Raw genomic sequence first — 17472 nt, forward strand, 5'->3', positions numbered from 1 at the left:
CATTTTCAGCATGGATTTTTAAAAGATAAAAACAGCTTTTACTTCCTTACTTCCAGCCATTTTTAGTAGATGGTTCACTGGTCTTCAAAACAAGAGGGGTTTTCCCACATAAGGCACATTTCAAATGCCAATACCAAAGATGGATACAGCAAGTTAAACTGATTTGTTGTGGTGGGGTCCACTGCTGCCAGTTTTATCAGGAAGTCATAGTCCACTTAGTAATGCTGCAGTCAATGATAGTGCAATCATATTGCCATTATTCTCGAGTTACTCAAGAATAAGAGGGTTATGCCCGTAAGGTCTGAGAAACCTAGATCAAAAACCCACATTTTGGTTTACAGTTAATAGCAGAGAGAAAGAAGGAAATGCTGTGATTAATTCTCAGTGCTAGCATTATTCTGAGTCCTTCACTCACAGAGATAAATTGCATAGTGGTAACCCTGTGCCGCCATTCCCAATCCCTTTCCTAAGGAATGAAAGACCCCCTCCTCACTTACAGTTGTGTGCCAAGCCCAAACACCACCCAGCTGGACTGGCCGAAATGGAGGGAGGGAGGGAGGGAGGGAGGACCTGATTAATCACAGCGAGAAAAGGACTCAGTGTAATGTAATTACCGGTGAGTAATTGCAGCACTACCTCCTCGTCCCTCTCACCATTATGTACGAGTCTCTTACCTTCTGTGACGACGTACCTGGTAGAGACGTTGACTAGCCCAGATTTCTTAACTTAGAATTATCCCCAGGCGACTAGATCAGGCTTTTTTTTGCTGCAGCAGCACCTCTGCACGCCATGTGACGGCGCAACTCCACCCCGACCTGACGTCATCCACGGACGTGACGTCAGCAAGGTCATACAAGTCCCTCCCAGTGCGCGGACGTCAGTTTTCTACAGAGAAACCTTTCCGCTGCACAACGCAGAGCCACCAACAAAACTGTAAGCATGGGAACAGTGTGCGAAATAGGAAAAATCCGTAAAAAAAAAACCTGATGATGCATAACATCATCATGAAGGACAGTGTCAGACACTGTATACCAACAAACCAAGAAGTAAAGGCAGAGCATCGCTCTTAGAAACAACCCCGGAAAGCCAAGCGTAGACCCTCCCCAGAGGCTGAGCAACAAGGGACGAATGTCCCGACAGACAATAGGAAGACTGTTATTACAACGCAGAATTGTGCCGGCCAACAATGGCGGAGCACAGGAAGAACAACAACCCACTGCGAGATGACATTACAAAGAATGGCGCTTTCACCTATAGAGATCGAAGGGCAGAGGCACTGCCCAAGAGACCCCAAGAAGGCGACTGCAGAGGAGACAAGAAACCCTGAACTGATGGAGGAGGAAGGAGGAAGGTAAAGAACAGGAGAAGACCCCACACTGGAAGGACCAGAGTGGAGGACTACAGAGAAATGGAATAATAAATACCCTTTGAAGGCAGAGCAAAAAGCACCGCTCCACAGGAAGAGAAGCCACCCAGAGGAAGGCGGCTGCAGAAGGCAAAGTCTGAGAGGGTCGCCACAACAGGAGCACCCTGAATGAAGACCAGTATCAACTGAAAGGAGGCAAGGTGGAGAACCCCACCTTGAAAGGTCCTCGCAGAACGGGGAGGATGGGTGGGCGTTAAGGAATCTGCGGCTACACAACGTCTCTACCAGATACATAGTTACCGAAGGTAAGTAACTCATACTTCTGATAGAGACATCTAGCCGCAGATTCCTCAACATAGAATAGATACCACAGCCATACCCCAAGGGGAAGGTGGGTCTGCGACAGAACAGAAAGTGCCAGAGTCCATTGAGACAGCAACAGGGTGACAGACTATAGGAAAAGCTGTGGCGGTGCAGCCAGTCAGCAACCCAAGCAGCTCGGAAGAGCAAAAGACAATGGGAAGCAAGGCATCACAAGACGATCAGAATGTCGCGAGACGACACCCGTGTGAATACGGGATGGAATAACGGCACTAAGCCATATCCCATAACGGAAGGGAGAGTTCATAACGAAAAATTACTCCCAGAGCTCAACGGTGCGCTAAGTTGACACCAACCAAGATCTAGAGGACAATATGGGGAGACTTAGAGCCTATTAGGCGAGCCCATGCAAGGGAGGCCGGACAGACAGCATCCAGGAAGCGAAAGGCAAGAGGAAGGAACTGAGTAACGTCCCAGAAGTACAGGCTAGAAACATAAGACATGCCAAGTGCAATACTTAGTCACAAGCGACAGGGGCGGACAGCACCACGCTGAAGCACACCGAGGCGGACCACAACGAGAACATGCATATAGCAGACAGCTACGGAGACAACTAAGTGGTGTAGCTAAGATGAGTACGGGACTGCCCAACAAGGCAATCCGAAGGCCAAGGAGAGAACGCACCCAACGGAGAAAGATGCAGGGCGCAGCACCTGGGATGACCTTCAGCAGAGGAGCTGTCCCGCTGTCATACCCAACACAGATTAGGGTGACACCCGAGAGAAAAAGACACATCCGAAAGGTGTGGCATCTGAGGCATCGAAGGTGCCTATAGGAAGCGTGAAGAACAAGCATAGCTGTGAGAGGTGTGGCGCCACGGCCAGGGCGACTGACGCTGGAATCTGGGGATCAGGGTTCGATCGCCGGCGGCAGATTAGCCTAGCACCATGTGACTCTTGGCAATAGCTTGCTTTATCTTCCCGACGGCCCCCAGCACCTGGAGACCCTTACGGGTGATTGTTCGCGCTTTAAAAATGTGGATTATTATTAATATCATTATAGCTGTGGAGAACAACATCAAATCTCCTGAACCACCACCTTCGACCCGGAGGAGAAATGTACCCCCACAGAAGAGAGGGACTGTTCAGTACATGAACAGGACAGACAAGACCCTCAAGAAAAGAGCATCCAGAAGAGGAGGGCCACCCTAGGGAGCGAAACCCTAGGAACCCTTGCTGCTGAAGCAACAGGAAAAAGCACCAAAGTGCACTATAAACGTGCTAAAAAAAAAAAAAACACCGCCGTGCAGAGCGATGGCAAGCTAGGAGTACAAGACACCCAAGTACTCCCCGAAAAATGGGGATAAGGGTCCAGACCTCGCCGAAGCGAAGAGAGGTGGAGGTGTGTAAAAAGGGATACCCAACGGTCATCAATCTGTGGGTATAAATAGAAAAAGGGACGAACCATGAGACCAACGCAGCAGCGGGCGCTAAAGGAGGAACCCGCCTAATGCACCCATGGCAAGAGGCAGCCTCGGAAGAAGCGTGTTCAAACACACTGAAAAGAGTTAGTACAAAGATAGAACTTCTAGAAGAGGAGAATGAGGCACATACCAAGGCTCAAGCAGGGTAAGGCCTGTGGCGTGTGGGAGGCAGTGCCAGAAGGCACAACACTGAAAACCATCCAAACTGTAAGATAATGACTTCAGTAGGATGAGAGTACCCAAGGGGACCTCCACGCCTGCCTGACGCAGAGCAGAGCTACACAATAGCATACAGGTATCCCACCTGGAGTATATTACGTCCCCCAAGAAAAAACAGGGACCACCTCTTAGGGTAGACCACAGTCAGAGGACAAACAACCTGTGGAACACCGCCATAGTAGGCTTACTGCCAGCCCCCAAAAAAACAGTCCAACTGGTGGGCACTAAATGAAAGGGTAACCAACCCAGGATAGGGCGACCGGAGACCTGCCAAGTACAGGCCTATGGGGAGGACGAAAGCCCGTAAGGAGGCGCTGAACTGCCGAATCGGCATGGGTATCAAAAAAGGCGTTCCCGAGTATTCTCCGGGAAGACGCCATACCGCAACCATGCATGGCGTATTAGTGAAACCGTACCGGCCATAGTCCGTCCGAAGGAATCGGAGGTATCCAGGGCCGAACGGATAGAAAATTCCACCAGATCACAGCCGTCACGGGTAAGATGGAGGAGGGCAACACGAGCGCCGTCAGAGGTGGAAGACAGAAGAGACTTGGCAGAGTCCCAAAGGGTCGAAGAAGCTAGTGGAGGCGAAAATATTACGACCCCACGACACCAACCATCTGGACTCCCGGGAGGGAGGAAGCAGCAGCTGAGGCAAGGAAGGAAAGGCAGCTTGCAGAACAAACCCCTGAACGTCTGGATGAACAAATAAGCAAACTGGATCGTTTGGAGCAGGGCGGTGGCGGTGCATGATCAAACGAGCCACCGCATCACCCGATGCCGGTCGAGCCCATGTGCCCAGAAGGGCATTATAAAGAGGCTTTGAAAGGCAGAAATGGCTCTACATTCCCCGAACCATGGCGTAGGACATCCAACAGGTGGTCAACAGGCAAGGGGACTAAAGGGGGCTGCTTACTCAAAATGTGAGCGGCCAAGGAAACAACCCTTATAAATGCCGTAACTAGCCTCGGTAGACATTCGAGGAGGGGACAGTAACTCATCCATGGGTGAGGGTTGTAAGCTGAGCCTACTCCAAGGGGGTTGTCCGATGAACGGAGGATTAGACCAATGTCCAAATGAAGGAAGCCCCATGGACGAATGAGGGTCCTGACGGGATGCATGACGGTCCTGACGGAGCTCCTGAGGAGGCAGAGAGTGTACCGGAGCCACAAATTCCAGGAGGAGAGTGTGTGTGTGTGTGTGGGGGGGTGGGGGGGAAGAGTGTGTGGGGGGGGGGGGGCAAGGACGGACCCGGCATAGACTGACTTCGGAGTGACGCCGAACTCCCACCACAAGCCTCCGGAGAGGAGTCAAGGATCTCGCATCAAGGTGGCGCCAGGACGTCCTCGGGCGGCGACGACCCGGCCTCATCCGGCGCAGACTCAACCTCAACCACGATAGGCTTCGGTTCCGAAGAAAGGAACCGTGACGGAGAGGCTAATCTACTACGCCGGACCTGCGCAAACTCAGCCTCAACCAAGACAGGCTCCGGGTCCGAAGTAAGGAACGGAGCCGGGGAGGCAAGGCTACGACGCCAAACCAGCACTGGCTCGGCCTTCGAAATGGCAGCCACCTGTCCGGAAGGCCGCAGTGGCCTCGGAGCCATGCTGAGAGTACCAGCAACCACCTGCGATGTCACAAGGAGCAACACTGGTTTATGCGGTGCGTTGGGGTGCTATGGGCCAAAGAGGGGGAGCCAGCTGGGCCGCGCCCTGACGATGCCATACCTCCATTATCCCTAGAAGCAAGGGGCTCAGTCGGCACCGGGGGCGAACCGACGGGTGAGTCCACCGGAGACCCCACACGCAGCGGAGGGTCCGAGGATGTTCCAGGGAGAGGACGGGACCCAAGGGAGGCCTGCAGGGCCGCAGCATAGGCCGCCACCTTCGGAGTCCTAGTCGCCCTGCGCCAGGAAAAGGCGGATAGGTGAGGGGCGACTCTCAGGGCGCACATCGGAGAAATCTGGGAACTAGTGCCCCAGATAACAGAAGGAAGGGAGGTCGAGGACCTAGGCGTCAGGACTTACCCGAAAGGGGCAAGCAAAGCACACAGGAACCAAATGGCGACCAACGCCACAAAAGGAATCCACTGCCACTGGGACCTGCCGCTGAAGAGGAGGTCGGGGATGTAACAACTCCGACCGGGGCAGGCGAGCCAAAAGTAGCTTCATCCGGCGCTCCAGCCGGGACTTCGGCTGTGTTGGCAGGCGTCGCAATCCGTGTCAAGGTGTTCGCACAGACACCACATGCAAATAAGGTGTTTGTCCGTCGTGGACATTTGCCGCCAACAGGAGGCACACGTTTTAAAGCCTGAAGACATTCCACACTGTTCCAGTCACAAAAGCATCAAAGGGGCCTGAAAACAGGCAGAGGAACCACGTACTCCGGGTCAGAGTTGCACGCAGAAAAGAAGGAAACGGACGTCAGCGCGCCAGGAGGGACTTACATGGCCTCGTTGAAGTCACGTCCGTGGACGTCAGGGCGGGGTTGTATGGCGCTGTCCCCCGGCGAGCAGAGGTGCTGCTGCAAAACAAATTCCAGATCCAGTCTGACGACTGGGGATAATTCGAAGTTAAGGAATCTGTGGAAAGATGTCTATCAGATGAATCACATAGTGAGATGCACCAGAGCTACCAAAAGGACCAGGACAACTGCACAGAACTTCAAGCACAGATTTAATCCATAGGAAAAAAAACAGGTTATAAAAAAAGCAGACGAAGGCACTGGAGCCCAACAAGTCTGGCACCTCCAGCCCCTGAAGTACCCAATAATGGGACACAAAAGTAGAAGGCACCACCTAAGTGGCCACCCAACAGATCTCCTGCAAATGAGCACCCTAGAGTTCAGCCACAGAAGCGGGCATGCTGCTATTAGAACCTCCCCATGATCCCCAGCGGAGAGGACAACCTAAACTACTTGTAGGCAAGCAGGATAAAAGAACGAATCGACCCGCTCAAGGTTGGAATGGAAGGTTTATCCCACCTCCGAGCCACACCAAAGCACACAAATAGGCAGAAGACTGCCTGAACTCCTTTATTCGATCCAGGTAAACCAAGAACCCATGCACACATCTAGGGAATGAAGGGCAACTTCTACAGGAGACTGAGGATCAGGGAAAAAAAACACAAGACTAATCACTTCCTGCTGACGATGAAACAGAGAATTCAGTTTGGACACACATCCAGGGCCCAACCAAAGAACGATCCGGTCATCAAAAACTTAAAAGAAAGGAGACAGACAAGACAAAGAACGAAGCCCACCCAACCAGCTAGCAGATGTAAATGCCACCAGGAAAAAGACCGTCAAAGTTAAAGGCGTAAACTCATAGACGTAGAGGCTCAAAATTAGGATACTGGAGAGCCTGCAAAACCAACTGCATATCCCAAGCAGGACACACTACCTGAGGGACAGGACAGATTGGCAAACCCCGTAAAGATCAGGGAGAAAAGACCCTGATCATCCAATAACCTCGCCCCCCCCCCCCCCACCCCCCCACCCTCCCCTTTCCAAGGTGACCGAAAAGTCTTAATCGCCACCAACTGCACCCGAAGAGATTCAGGACTACGGAACAACAAACTCCAGAACCTGTGGTAGGGCAACACAAAGAGGATCCCCCTGCAGCTAATCGCACCAAGCCTGAAACGTCTTTCAAAGCAGAGCATAAGAAAACCAAGTCGACAACCATCTAGAGCTTACACAGAAGAGACCGAGGTAGAAAAGCCCTGAAACAAAAAGCCACCCGTTCAACCGCCAAGCAGTCAACAGGAGCCGCAACAGGGAGGACACTGGGAGAGTCGGAAATCTCAGAGGAGATGGAACCAATGGAAACCTCCACTCTGAACCCACCTTCATCTACATCTACATCGAAATCAAACAGAGGGGGCAATGCAAGAGCAACCAGAACAAACTGAGCCCCCTCACTCTGAACCAGAAACCTCCAGATCAAAGGAACTGAAGGGAAAGCAAACAGAAGGCAGACAGGCCAAGGGCAGGTCAGGTATCCAGCCCAGAAGCAGACACCTCCCTTCCTCTGGAAAAAACAGGGTAGAAGAGCATTGCCCAGACTTGCACACAGGTCCACCTGAGAGCAACCCCACAACCAACATCTTGGCAAAAACCAGGAGAGAAAGACAGAAGTCCTCAGAGGACAAAATCTCCCTGCTTAGGTGATGGGCCCGACAATTCAGAACACCCTGAATAATGATGGCCCACAAATGATTCCCGCGTCTGAGCCCACCAGAATATCTGAACCACAACAGCTGACCAAGACAGAGCTCTCATCCTCCCCCTGCCGATTGGCATAAAACTTGGCCATAGTGTTGTCTTTCTGGACTAGGACAACCCTGCCCTGTAGACGAGGATATTAATGGAGGAGAGACAGACGAATACCCTCTAACTCCCTCCAATTGGAAGATAAGGATCCATGGCCCACCAGCCATAGACCCTTGACTGTGAGACACCCCAACCAGGACCCCCCCCCCCCCCCCCCCCCCCCAAGCCACTCTTGCTGGCATATGTTGAGATGATCACTGGATCTTGAGACCACAAAGACAGACCCTCAACAGAAGGTTTGCTGGAAAGAGCCACCATTCCAGTTCAGCCAGAATTACAGGAGTCACCGGGAGAAAAACAGTCCACTCACATTGGGGACCCACTTGCCCAGTATGATCCTCATCAGGACATTAAGGTGCCAATGATCACATGGAACCAAGAACACAGTGGCCGCCAGGTCACCTGTACGTGCATCCAAGGTGACCCAAACAGGACCACAGCCAGCAACAAATCGATCAGATGGGAATGAATTTTCAACATCCTTGAGTCTGGCAACATGATAATGCCCAGATCTGTCCAGAACCAGGCCCCAATGAAAATGCGATTCAGACATGGAACCAGCTGTATCCTCCTCGCATTTACCAAGAAACCATGGGAAGGCAGAAGGTCCAGGAACTTCAGGATATGCAAACAAGTCAGAGGAAGAGAAGCCCCCTTGACCAAGCAGTTGGACAGGTAATGGAAGATAGTCACCCCCGGCAGATGAAGAATGGCCATCAGGGGAGCCAAGACCTTGGTAAAAACACGGGGAGCTGACTTCAGACCAGAGGGAGTGGTTCAAAAGGTGGACCCATAAGTCTTGTTAGTACAGTATTAAGATTTCACACTGGTGCTGGGGGAATTCTTGGTGGTATAACTCTCTAGGCCTTCAATAAAGGCTTTAATGACAGAAACTTTGAACAAAGACAAATGCTGTCTGTTTTGTAAATACACAGCCACTGCTGCAAGATTCAACCGAATTGATGAGTAAGCAAACCCACATTGCTGTAGGTGCAACAAGTTAAACAATGTTCTGAGCAGAAGCATCCAGAGGTAGAATTTTGTTGTTACAGTAGACACCAAATCATTTCCAATTTGCTGCATAGCAAGCTCTGTTAGTAGATTTTCTTGCTTCCTTCAGAAAAGTCATACAGTCTTGTGGCAAATTTAGATATCCAAACTCCATAACTTCAGGAGCCAAATCGCTTGGTTTAGCTCCTTGGGATTTGGATGCTTGATTTCTCCATGGTTCTGAGTGAGAAGACTGGAGGTGAGATGTAGCTTTTGATGTGGAACTACTGAGAGTTCTAACATGGTGGTGTACCGCGGATAACAGGCCAATGTGAGATTTACTAGAATCAGTGTGAGGGATATTTGCCTGAGCTTCCGAGCCAGAAATGGAAGGAGAGGGAGAGGCGGAAAAGCATAGGCAAATATCCCAGACCAATTCATCAATAGGCCATTGCCTTTGGATAGAGGGTGTGGGAACCCGGAGGCGAAGCTTGGGCATTGTGCGTTATCTGCTGTGGCGAACAGATCTATTTGAGGATATCACAATTGTTGAAAGTATGGAAGGAGAACTTGGGGAGGAAGTTCCCACTTGTGTTTTTGCAGTCTCTTTCTGCTGAGGAGGTCCACAATTTGATTGTTCACTCCTAGGAGGTGTTCAACCAGATGGTGAATTTTGTGATGGATTGCTAATTTCCAAATTGTCTGAGACTGGTGTGACAGTTGGAGAGAGTGTGTCCCCCATGTTTTTGTACATAGTGCATCGCTGTCATGTTGTCTGTGTGGACTAGGACAACGTAGGCTGCAAGATGAAACTGAAAAGCTTTCAGCGCTAGAATTACTGCTAGATGCTCTAGACAGTTGATGTGGAGTGGTTTGTGTTTGTCGTCCCAGAGACCCTGAATTGTGTAATGATGGAGATCTGCTCCCCAACCTGTGCGATTCATCTGCTGTTAGCACGACTTGTGGAGCAGGGTCAATAAAAGGCCACCCTTTTGATAAATTTTGTGGGTTCCACCTCTGCAGACAGCGATGGGTGCAGCTGTGTAACACTAGATCCGTTAACTGACCCTATGATGGATTCCACTGACATGCTAAGCATTCTTGTAGTGGATGCATGTGTAGTCTTGCATGAGGCACTATTGCAATGCATGACTCCATAATTCCCACTAGTCGCATGAAAGTCCTTGCTGGTAAGGATTGGCCTATTTGCAACTGCAGCAATAGAGTCTGGATATTGCAGATTCTGGCTGCATTGGGAGAGGCTAGAACTGTGTGCTTGTGGAGAGTGGCTCCCAGATAGGATTGTATCTGTAGGTGAGACTTTTCAATATTGACTGTGAAACCTATTTTGTGGAGTATGTGTAGTGTGGTCTGAGTGTGTTCTAAACACTTTTGGTGTGTGCTGGCTTTGATGAGCTAGTGGTCTAGGTACGGGAAGACATGAATTTGTGGTCTCCTGAGATGAGCAGCCACTACTGCTAGACATTTTGGGAGCAGTAGTTACTCCAAATGGGATTACTTTGAACTTCTAGTGTTTGCCTGCTATCACAAATCTGAGATACTTGCTATCAGCTGGATGAATGGCAATGGGAAAATATGCGTGTTTTAAGTCCAGTGTGGACATAAATTCGCCTTGCTGTAAAAGCGGAATGATCTATTGAAGCATTACCATATGGAAATGTTCTGACAATATGTACAGGTTTAACGCAGATCTAAAATTGGTCTTAATAATCCGTCCTTTTTGGGGATCAGAAAATGAAGAGAGTCAACCACTGAACCTTGGTATTGTAAAGTAACTGGTTCTATAGCTCCCTTTTCCAAGAGAGACTTCACCTCTTGTTTGAGTAACTGTAAGTGGTCTGACAACAGTTTGTGAATGCAAGGTGGAATGCTTGGTGGATTGGCAGTGAGCTCCAGGCAATAACCGTGTTGGATAATGTTGATCACCCATTGGTCAGTTATAGATTGCTAAATGGGGAGAAACTGTTGAACTCTTTCCGCGGCAGATGTTAAGTGATCGGGGTGGGGGGGGGGGGGGGAGGGGGGGGCAAGTCACTGTTAGGAGAAGTGGTGTTACGCAGTGCGGCACCTCTACCCTTACCTTTGGATTCTTTTCCTCTATAGAAACCTCTAGAGAGAAATGACTGGTTGTTACCTTTATAAGGAGGAAGCATTTGGGTCTGAGGATATTGTTTTGGACCCTGCTCTGTAAAATGAGCAACAAAAGGAGCCTCTATTGGATGTGGACTGGAGCGCTCCCATGGATTTTGCTACTTAAATGTCCTTCATTTTTCTAAGGACTGGTCGACTACAGGACCAAACAGGTGTTCCTTGTCAATAGGGGTGTTCAAAATGGACTGCTGAACTTCTGGCTTAAACCTTCAAGATTCTAAACTATGCAAGCCTTCTAAGGAGAATGCTGGTGTTAATCTCTATAGCTGTGATGTCCAATGCATCTAAAACACATCTGATTGAGGAGTTAGAGATGGGTTTCCCTTCATCAACTAACTGCTGTGCCTTATTTTTGTGTTCATCTGGGAGATATTGGGAGCAGTTGCTCCATCTCATCCCAGTGTGCCCGGTCGTAGCTAGCTAGTAGGCTCTGAACAGCTACTCGTTTTCCCAAGGCATCTATAAGTTTAGATTTCTTGTCTGGGGGGAGGTACATCACCAGAGGTTTGTGAAATAGCTCTTTAACCACTGTGGACACTACTAGGGAGTCGAGAAGTAGTTGTCCTTTTATAAATACAGGATATGATGGTGAGGGTTAGTTTTTAGTCTACTCTTGCAGTTAAAATACGTGCTCGGACAGGGTCTTTAAAAATATTGTCTGCATGCCTCATCATGCCTTTAAGCATAAGGAGTGTTTGACTTGACCGGTGTATGGACTCTAGTGTTTCAAATAAAAAGTCCTCTTCTAATGTCTCTTTATGTAAGGCTACCCCATGATACTCTGCTGCCATAGAAATGAGCGGTTGGTAAGCCATGCTATAATCTGGTGGTGATGGCTTTGCAGGGTAAAGGTCTGGGTCATTGTCTACTGGGGTGTCAATGTGTAATCATTCCAAGGGTCTACAGGCAAATGAGTATCATCATCCCCATGATCTCTATCCGGATCTGTATGTGGCGATCCCGGAGGTGTTATATGCAATCGATCTTCAGGGTTGAAGGGCAGGATAAACAGGGCTGGTAGCCATGTCTTTCTTCTTCAGAGGGATCTTTGCTGTGTCCTCAAAAGGAAGCTTGTGTTTTGCTGGTGTTTTAGCAGAAATGTGTCCAGTATCAGTATTAAAGTAAATATTTTTCTGCTTAGGATCCAATTTTGCCTTAAGAATGTCTAAAATTGGTTCCAGCAGCTCAGAGACATTGTCTTTCGGGGTCGAAATAGGCTTGTCTGTAGGATTCGGCTCTGAAGCATGTTTCTGTTTCGGTGCAGAGGATTTCGGCTCCGAACTAGATTTGTCCTTGGAGCCTAATGGTTTCAGATCCAAAGGAGGTTTAGGTCGACTCGGTCCCAAGCTGGAAGGCTTGACGGTTTGTTTCTGGAGCATTGTCTCGGTGCCGACCTTGGCCAGAGGCAGAGGTGGTGCCGTAGCCTTGTGTGTCGTGGAAGATTTATAGACAAGGGGTATTTGGTACTCATGGCATTTATTTATTTGAGTTTCATATAGCGCTGGCTAGACCCAGAGGTATCAGAGGACTTTACATAAGGAAACAGCGAGTTACAGGTTACCACATATTCACACAACTTACGGAATGATTACATAGTTGAGACAGGTGTTACTAACAAACATAAAATCAAGACCCAAGAAGACCAACGAGAGCTGGAAGTCCACTGGGAGGAGATAGCAGCAGAGAAAACAACAAGACAAATGTCCAAAGTCCGGCTGGGTAGGTGACGGCCATAGCGGTGTGCAGGAGCCAATCTCCCCTATAGCTGTTGGTGCAGCTCAACCGGGAATCAGCTATGTGGTTCGGTCTCCGCCGGATAGAGTAAAGATCATGACGTGACCGAAAGTCTTGCGTCCAGAAACGGGCAAGTGGAGATAACGAGGATGGCGGGATAGGAAAGGGTATCTAGCTTAGCAGTGATCTTACAGTCCGGCAGTTGAGTCTGCTTGACCCCGAGACTCTGCAGCTAGGCTTGCCTCTAGTTCTGTGGTTCATATTGCTCACTTATGCCAATTATCCAGATGGGAAATCGGGACCCTCTCAACTACTGGGACATCGCCACACTCCGGTGGAAATACCTTGGCGGGCGCCATTTTAGGGACATCTTCCCTCTCCGGAAGTACCTTGGGGGCGCAATTTTAGGGTCAGGCTCAGCGAATTCCGATTTAAGAGTAATTGCAAGGTTTCTAGGGGATTCATTTTAGTACCAATCAGTCTTCTGAGTCCACAATTGTGTTTACATGTGGAAGTTTGCCACTCCGCGATGCCCCCGCGATTTTGAACAAAAGGAGCTAGGGCGCTCCCTACAGCCTTTTCTGCAGTGAAGGTCAGCTTCCAAAGGGGTTGAACCACCCCTAGCCCTGCTGGTGTAGACTCAATGGGCCAGACCATGAAAGTGAATTAATTTGTAGGGTAGTAGAGGGTGCTTACTTGGTTTAGCTCTTTATTCGGTCATCATTTCGGCAGGGGGGACAGTCGCCATTTTAGGGTCATGCACGATCCTACCTGGGCTCGGTGATATTTCTGCTTTTGGGTCTTGTCCTGGCGAATCGTCCATCTGGTGCGATCAATGAGAGCTCTCCTCACTCATCTGTGCACCTTGCTGCGCTGGTTATCAGAAAGCCAGCACTCACCTCTCCTTTGCGCCCACAGGGCTCACGCCGGCACGTCTCTCCGGCTCCTTGCAGTGCTAATTAATGAAGCAGGCAAAGGCCCGGGGTCTCCGCCTCGTCAGCGCAGGAATGGCTCTCAGATGTATGGGTTTTCCCTGCAATGCTTCTCTGGCTGCTCTTCGACTTCATCAATGGCAGTGTCTGCCCCTCACTTCGCAGCAGCCATCTATCTTCTGCCACTGGTGCATTCGGATCTTGTCCCGGAGGAAGATCTTTAGATTCTAGATCGATCTCGAACTCTGAATCAGACTGGAACGGAGAGGGCCTCCTGCTCTTCTGCAGCTGAAGCTTCGATCTCCTGTTCGGATTCTTCCCCGAAGATATCCAGTGTGTTGAATGCTTTAACACTGCATCTCTCGTCGGCGAGCCAAATGATCGCGTAGTCTCTTCTTGGACCGAAAGATTTACAAGCGTTGCAGTCTTTTTCCTTGTGCTTCGGAGTGAGGCATAAGTAATAAACTTGATGCTAATCAGTGCGTGGGTACTTGGCCTGGCACCCAGGACAGAATTTGAATGGAGTCCGATCCATCGACAGAAAGCTAGCCATGAAGGCCGCTCAAAAGGTTTTCGATCGAAATTGGAGAACTTTGTCGAGTGATACAAAACACGGAGAACAAGGAAACGCATACAGAAACAATACTGTTGAGGGTAGAGTGGACTGCACACCGAGAGGAACACGAAAAACTGTTTTGAACCGGAGCGCAGCATTACACGTCCGAACCAGATGGCAGAAAACACAGTAACAATGGAGTTGATGACCATGCGCACTATCACGGAAAGGAGGAGTCACTTTACCTTGTGACTGGAAAGACTTCTTCGAAGAAAAACAACTTGCAAACATCCGGAGCCAACACTAGATGGCAGGAATATGCAAAGCATGTGTATCTACAGCACACATACCTGGAACATAAACTTTCCACCTGGGGCCACATACCTCTACTGAATGGAATCAGGTGAAGAGTCAGAAGCCGAATCATCCTCTAACTGGACTGAGGAACACTTGACCTCATGATTCCCAGATAAGGCCTTAGCGACAGCAGCATCTATCAGAGCCTGGGCCTCCACAGCAGACAAGGAAACAGACACCCTAGCCGGGGCATCATCAGTTGCAACCGCCACATCCTGCTGAAATCACAGTCATACCCTGAATTAGGAGAGTGCAATCTGCATTGTTTTGCAGTACGTTTCTCCATAGTAAATACACAGACACCAAATAGAAACACTACACTTAAATAATCCCCCCAAAAAAACATTCCATTGGGGGATAACTCTCTCCCAAAGCCATCACACGACTGGCCAATCACCAAACAAGTATACAGTCACCAATTACACAGCAGGTCAGTGCTGCATAGGAAATGCCCCCAAAAGGATGTCCGTAAGCCCAGCAGCTAGAGACAAAGTAATGTTCATGATGTGAACAAAATGTTCTATACTGCTGAGGAAGTACCAGAAGAGCAATCAGCAGTATCTATTAATAATTCCTGCCAATGCCCGTAATATCTGTGATGCCAGTCAGATCGCATAGAGGCCTGCAGCAAATCGCAGCATACACCGCCAGAGAAAATGCACGCAGACCTTCAGCGGGGTAAAAAGTACTGTAGAAATCGGGGCCAAAGAAGATTTGATTTGGATTCAATCAGAAGACAGATTTGGTGTTAGATCGGTTACCACTTCTCCATTTCTCATGTTCAACTCTTTTTGCCATCTACTTTCTTTTTTACTTTTTTCTTTTCCTGTCCACCGGTATTGGTCACAGCACGTCAGGTGGTAAGGGGAGGTGGCTATAATAGACCCTCCCCTCCCGGACAAAGGTGCTTGGCTTTACTGTTCCAGCCTATCAATCCCCAGGAGGACGCAGGTGCTTGCCTCTCTTTCCGAATTTGCCAGCAATTCATTCGGGAAAGGGCGCAGGGGCGTGCCTCTCTATCTACGCAGAAGGTGTCCCTCAGCGCGGCAGGAGCCGCAAGCATTATCGCAGCAGGTACCGCGAGTCTTCCTTCGTCGTGGCAGGAGCCGCAAGTGTTTTTTCAACGCTGCCGGAGCTGCGTAAAGCCTCTACTGAGAGGCAGGAGCCGAAACATTTCCCAGTGCGGAAGAAGCCGCAATTAAACGTCCTAAACGTCCGAGTCGCCAGTATTTTGTAAGAACGCGGCTGGAGTCACTTGCCAATTTCCTCAGCAACAGGAGCCGCTAGAACTATTCCTTAATGCGGCAGAAGCCGCTAATCAATTTCCACCACGGCAGGAACCGCCTAAACTATTCATTAACACAGCAGGAGCCACAAGTGTTTTCCTTAAACAGCAACAGTGAATACCATCGCCGGTCAACTCCCCTTATCACTGAGGCGCACGGCAGGAGCCGGCAGCACCGCCTCCAACGCAAATATGGGATATTCTTTTGCTTCTGTTCCAGAGGGCTTGAAAGAGCACCTCGAGGAGATGACATTGATATGTTCCGCATCACTGTGGGAATTGGAGTACTTTTTCCTTCCCTAATACACCACCATCCCTTCTACGCAGTTCCCATCCGGAACATTTTAGCCATCTGGACCGACTTCCTCTCTGTTCCCCTGGATTGTGTTATATGTTGCAATATTATGGCACCCATGGTGAGTGGGTGTTCCTTTCCTTCTTCCTTTTTTTTTTAATAGTACACGTGATTCGTGTGTATGTCCCACATCTTTGTATTCCCACCTTTAAAGTCCATCTAAATATTCTGTCTTGCAGACCTAGGACTGTCCTTACCTTCTCTGGGACCGCCCTACAGACACGGTGTCTGTGTCACTTCCACCTGATCATACCCAAATCAGACTTCACGTCCAGTACCTTCATTCCTTCCCAGCCCACCAGGGGTGGTGTGTTTATCTTCCCTTTCCCCTTGGCACCAATCACCCATACTGTGGTAGTCTGTGTGTTGGATTGGTCTGGAGGTGAGTGGGGTGGCTCTCTTCGTTCCTGCGGTTCCTGGTTTCAGGTGAGTGGAGGTGTGACAAATAAGAGTTTCGATTACAGGATAAGGCAGACATTTAATCGTAATACATTAGGAATTATTTTAGATGTATAATCATTAAAAAGACTGAAGAAGGGGGCGTGGCCGAGCGCGAAGCGAGATGGCAGCTTAGTTTGCGAGCTCCGCTCGCCACGGCATTAATCCTTTCACTATCCTGCCTTCCCCCGCTTGCACAAGCTCGGGGCCGACCTGTTTGGTGATCTGTGGGTCTTTTTGTGTTCGAACCTGAGCTACTATGTGTAAAGGGGGGGGAGGGTGGGCATTTGGTATTCATTATTTTCCCCCGTTTCTTCCCTATCATTGGGACTCTTTGGGGGGACGGGCACGTTAGTTGGGGGGTGGGCCGTAGCCTCTTCGACGTGCAGGGTGGGGGGCTGGTGAGGTGGGGATTTTGGGTTTCCTTATTCTTTGCTCTATGGCCTTATCTTGCTTAGGTCTTCTTTCTACATTTCGGGTTCGTTTTGAGGGCGACAGGCACGCTGCTAGGGGGGGGATAGGCCGTAGCCTCTGCAGGGGTGCAGGGTTGGGGGTTGGGGTTCTTGTTTTGTTTCCCTTAGATACTATGGACCTTCTCTCCTCCTTTCTCTCTTTTGTGTCTTTTTTTCTTTGTCTTTCTTTTTCTTATTTCCTTTGGATCGATATGCTGGGTTAGTGGGATGCCCTCGCTGTTCTCCGCTTCCTGCGGTCCTGTGTGAGGTATCGGGGTTGCCTATTGTGCCGGGATGGGCAATGGCTGGTGTGTTGCTTACATGGTTTTTTGCCTACCTACTGATAGCCTTTGCACCAATATTCTGGAAACGTTCGCTGTCCGACTGCTCTGTTATAAGCCTTGCCCACTCGGTACTCCCTGCTAGATTGTTCGGCTGTTGATCCTTTACATTCTATATATTTTTAAAATTAACCTTAATT

At 49.5% G+C, this 17472-nt stretch overlaps 1 protein-coding gene across 4 annotated transcripts in view; it reads right to left on the bottom strand.

Annotated features, from left to right (window-relative positions):
- The window catches only part of SLC44A2 (solute carrier family 44 member 2 (CTL2 blood group)), a 376289-nt gene that overhangs the window by 46501 nt on the left and 312316 nt on the right, over positions 1-17472 (bottom strand). The window lies entirely within an intron of this gene.

Source organism: Lissotriton vulgaris, chromosome 1_1 (assembly GCF_964263255.1).
Source record: "Lissotriton vulgaris chromosome 1_1, aLisVul1.2, whole genome shotgun sequence".
NCBI classification, from domain to species: Eukaryota; Metazoa; Chordata; class Amphibia; order Caudata; family Salamandridae; genus Lissotriton; species Lissotriton vulgaris.